Source organism: Cucurbita maxima, unplaced genomic scaffold (genome assembly GCF_002738345.1).
Source record: "Cucurbita maxima cultivar Rimu unplaced genomic scaffold, Cmax_1.0 Cma_Scf01496, whole genome shotgun sequence".
Classification (NCBI taxonomy): domain Eukaryota; kingdom Viridiplantae; phylum Streptophyta; class Magnoliopsida; order Cucurbitales; family Cucurbitaceae; genus Cucurbita; species Cucurbita maxima.
This window is the reverse complement of record NW_019273512.1, coordinates 1-4,735: the sequence shown is the minus strand read 5'-3', so window position 1 is coordinate 4,735 and position 4,735 is coordinate 1. Positions and strand designations below refer to the sequence as shown.

The 4,735-nt window shown below is 40.9% G+C and overlaps 4 non-coding genes and 2 pseudogenes across 4 annotated transcripts; all 6 read left to right on the top strand.

Moving 5' to 3' along the window:
• The first annotated feature begins 2,839 nt into the window (after positions 1-2,839).
• LOC111475409 lies at positions 2,840-2,958 on the top strand. Its single transcript, XR_002716480.1, has one exon. It is a non-coding gene; the product is annotated as a 5S ribosomal RNA (ribosomal RNA).
• A 133-nt stretch (positions 2,959-3,091) lies between these two features.
• On the top strand, positions 3,092-3,210 carry LOC111475407. The gene has a single exon (XR_002716479.1). It is a non-coding gene; the product is annotated as a 5S ribosomal RNA (ribosomal RNA).
• Positions 3,211-3,343: 133 nt separating this feature from the next.
• LOC111475411 lies at positions 3,344-3,494 on the top strand (annotated as a pseudogene).
• Positions 3,495-3,629: 135 nt separating this feature from the next.
• Positions 3,630-3,748, top strand: LOC111475410. Its single transcript, XR_002716481.1, has one exon. It is a non-coding gene; the product is annotated as a 5S ribosomal RNA (ribosomal RNA).
• Positions 3,749-3,881: 133 nt separating this feature from the next.
• On the top strand, positions 3,882-4,001 carry LOC111475408 (annotated as a pseudogene).
• A 120-nt stretch (positions 4,002-4,121) lies between these two features.
• Positions 4,122-4,241, top strand: LOC111475412. Its single transcript, XR_002716482.1, has one exon. It is a non-coding gene; the product is annotated as a 5S ribosomal RNA (ribosomal RNA).
• Positions 4,242-4,735: the final 494 nt, after the last annotated feature.

The window sequence follows — 4,735 nt, the reverse complement described above, 5'->3', positions numbered from 1 at the left end:
CATTTTACCTATAATTCTTGGATTTTCTACTTAACGAATTCCAATGGCTTTCAAACTTCACCACATCATCAAACGTAAATTACCTTAGGGGGCATTATGGTCATTTTACACTATTTCTTGGTTTACCAACTTATCCTTATCCAATGATCACCAAATTTCATATATAAACTCAACATGCTATAATATTCCCAGCATTAAAATTTCATAGGTAGCAAAGTTTCTTTAATAGGTTATTTTAACGTTACTTAAATTTCGAGTAATATGACCAGTTCAGGATCTTAACTAACGGTTCTTTGAGTTTTTCTTTAATATATTCTTAAATCATACTTGGTTTAGTGTTCATATAAAAATCTAAGTGATTCCTTCAAGTATTTCTTAAGAAAAGTTTAAGGTGGCTACTTAACATGTAACGACCCGAAATTTTCTACTTAATTTAAGGTCGCTATTGTATACATATCCTAAACATTGGATGGGAAAGACTTCATTTAAATTCCATAAAACATATCATTTATCTTAAAACACAGCCATGAACTTACGTGTTTTGAAAATATCTTTAAAACGACACAATAAAAGACCTGAAATAAAATAAATAAGCGGTTAAGTTAAAAACATCTTATTCTAGCCTAAGTCTAAGAAAATAAATATCACTATCCTATGCATGTACTATGGTCTCGAGTTGCGATGTCGTCGTCAGTCGTACAGGAATGCCTTGCCTTAACTTGAAAAAAATATAGTAGCACATGGCTTGAGTATTTTAAGAAATACTCAGTATGTCATCCACTATTGAGGTTAAATGCAACAATCACATGCGAATGAGATGATGAAATCTATCTTTCAATCTGTCTTCCTACGGTGCTGTTCTAACGGATAATTTTGGACGTGTACCATATACTATACACACAACCCATATCGGGTATGGGCTCACCAGTCAGTTCGCACACCGTTGGGCCACCTTACTTGTCGGGCGAGCATACACTGGGACGCTCCCTAGGCCGAACACCCGGTTAGAACTAGTAACCGTCATAGCAACGCTATGAAAAACATAACGATCGTTGTCCTGCCATTGGATGTACGCGTCCGTACCCTCGTGATGGAATAGGGGTATCCCCCAATTCATGAGTACACATCATGCATGAGGTCCCAACATCTTTCCATTTTCATTATCATTTAATACAACCCCGCTAGCATTATGTACATATCATATCATTTTTCATATCGTTTCAGATATCGTTCATCATTCATATCATATCATTTCTCATTCTTCAGTTCTCAAATCATACATAATTCTAACGGGGTTATATTTCATGTCATTTATCGTGATTTCATGTCATTCATACATGTTGTATACACACAATTTAAGAGACCTAACATAACGTTCTATGCTTTTAACATAACATTTCATCATATACATATCATACCATGACATATTGGATCACAATGTATCATATCATATACAAGTCATAACGTAAACACTTCGTAGTCATATGTTCTCTAACTTATCATAGCCTTACCGTTCTTATACCTATCATAGTCATACCGTTATGTGAACATACCTTAGTCATATCATCACAAGAACGTATCCTAACGCTATTGTTCTATAAATCTATCACAAACTTATCCCTTTCTACCGGTAACCTAATCGTATTCTTTCATCAATCTCTCTTATCCATATCACTCTGGTATGTAACCTAACCTTAATGTTTCATGAACGTATTTTACTCCTATTGTTACATTTCATTTTGTGCATCCTTCTCGTATCCTATCTCAAACATATCATTAAACACATCGTACCATAATTATTATCATACAGTTCAAATATTATAACATATACATAACATATAAGAAGCATATCGATCCACAGACAATTCACACATATCAATATATATGACACGTGCAGAACCACGAGGCACGTGTCAACATCAAATATAACCATACCGAGAATAAGGTCACTTACCTGGCTAGCTTAAGTCGTTGTCACGAATATATCTTTAACGAAAGTTCGATTCCGTCCTTTGTAATCCGAGTCAACTTATATAAGCCCATGACATGAGTTTCAAGTTTGAACTCTACACACTTATTTCTCTAATTTACATTGGTCATTGTAAATTATATGACACGTCCTTTGTATTTTCTTTTCCCTCTATATTTAGTTTGTGGTTTTTAATTCTTTGATCTTATTTTCTTCCTATCTGTTGCATTTTAATTTTGTTCTCATATATTCCAAATTTCTACTAAATCTTGTTTCCAAATCATTTCTTATCTTAGTGTTCACAAATTTTGTTGACCATTCTATTTTTAATCTATTAATTTGGCTACGGATATAAATTTAATCTAATATATTTACTAGCATTCCTATAAATGATTGACATTGAGTTTCTAACTGAAAGCTAAACCATTTTAATAATTCCATGAAGATCTAACTTCCGTTCTTGAGCTTCTAGTATCCAAATTGTTTCAAATTTTCTTCCACAGACTCCTCTTATTGTGTCTAGTTTCTAGAACCATAAATTTTTTTCATGAGAACCAGCATGGAAGGAGGTTCAGATTTAGAAAAACAAAAGAAGAAGATGAAACGTATATTTCCACCATTTCTGTAACGACCCTAAATTTTCACACACTCATAGTCACTACTAACGTCTCATGCTTATCTATAATGCGGAAATATAACTCTTACATGAACATCATTTATAACGTAAACTTCAAAAACGCTTAAAACAACTTTTTCTCTGGAAAACACAGCCATGGTCTTACGTATGAGAACCTCCCCCGCTCACGCCCATCGCGTTTCGATCATGCCGCCCCGCATGCGTTAAATCCGATTTTGTGCGCATGGCATGTCGGGTGCGATCATACCAGCACTAATGCACCGGATCCCATCAGAACTCCGCAGTTAAGCGTGCTTGGGCGATAGTAGCACTAAGTTGGGTGACCACTTGGGAAGTCCTCGTGTTGCACCCCTTTTTTTCTTTCAATTTCTCCCAGTTCTTTTCTTCCTTTCTCTACAAATGAGAACCTCCCCCGCTCACGCCCATCGCGTTTCGATCATGCCGCCCCGCATGCGTTAAATCCGATTTTGTGCGCATGGCATGTCGGGTGCGATCATACCAGCACTAATGCACCGGATCCCATCAGAACTCCGCAGTTAAGCGTGCTTGGGCGAGAGTAGTACTAAGTTGGGTGACCACTTGGGAAGTCCTCGTGTTGCACCCCTTTTTTTCTTCCAATTTCTCCCAGTTCTTTTCTTCCTTTCTCTACAAATGAGAACCTCCCCCGCTCACGCCCATCGCGTTTCGATCATGCCGCCCCGCATGCGTTAAATCTGATTTTGTGCGCATGGCATGTCGGGTGCGATCATACCAGCACTAATGCACCGGATCTCATCAGAACTNCAGCACTAATGCACCGGATCTCATTAGAACTCCGCAGTTAAGCGTGCTTGGGCGAGAGTAGTACTAAGTTGGGTGACCACTTGGGAAGTCCTCGTGTTGCACCCCTTTTTTTCTTTCAATTTCTCCCAGTTCTTTTCTTCCTTTCTCTACAAATGAGAACCCCTCCCCCGCTCACGCCCATCGCGTTTCGATCATGCCGCCCCGCATGCGTTAAATCCGATTTTGTGCGCATGGCATGTCGGGTGCGATCATACGAGCACTAATGCATCGGATTCCATCAAAACTCCGCAGTTAAGCGTGCTTGGGCGAGAGTAGTACTAAGTTGGGTGACCACTTGGGAAGTCCTCGTGTTGCACCCCTTTTTTTCTTTCAATTTCTCCCAGTTCTTTTCTTCCTTTCTACAAATGAGAACCCCTCCCCCGCTCACGCCCATCGCGTTTCGATCATGCCGCCCCGCATGCGTTAAATCCGATTTTGTGCGCATGGCATGTCGGGTGCGATCATACCAGCACTAATGCATCGGATTCCATCAAAACTCCGCAGTTAAGCGTGCTTGGGCGAGAGTAGTACTAAGTTGGGTGACCACTTGGGAGCACCCCTTTTTTTCTTTCAATTTCTCCCAGTTCTTTTCTTCCTTTCTCTACAAATGAGAACCTCCCCCGCTCACGCCCATCGCGTTTCGATCATGCCGCCCCGCATGCGTTAAATCCGATTTTGTGCGCATGGCATGTCGGGTGCGATCATACCAGTACTAATGCACCGGATCCCATCAGAACTCCGCAGTTAAGCGTGCCTGGGCGAGAGTAGTACTAAGTTGGGTGACCACTTGGGAAGTCCTAGTCCTCGTGGTGCGCGAGAGTAGTACTAAGTTGGGTGACCACTTGGGAAGTCCTAGTCCTCGTGGTGCGCGAGAGTAGTACCAAGTTGGGTGACCACTTGGGAAGTCCTCGTGGTGCGCGAGAGTAGTACTAAGTTGGGTGACAACTTGGGAAGTCCTCGTGGTGCGCGAGAGTAGTACTAAGTTGGGTGACCACTTGGGAAGTCCTCGTGGTGCGCGAGAGTAGTACTAAGTTGGGTGACCACTTGGGAAGTCCTCGTGGTGCACCCTTTTTTTCTTTCAATTTCTCCGAGTTCTTTTCTTCCTTTCTCTACGAATGAAAGGTAAGCTAATGCACTAATGCACCGGATCCCATCAGAATTTCGCGGTTAAGCGTGTGGTCACTTGGAAAGGTAAGCTAATATATGGATAAAGCAATTCTAAGGGGCTGGGCTGGAGTGGACAGTACTCCTTGGCCTTTTACTAGTTAGTCCCCCCGGTAAAGCCCCCACCCCTGACGACCTATTCT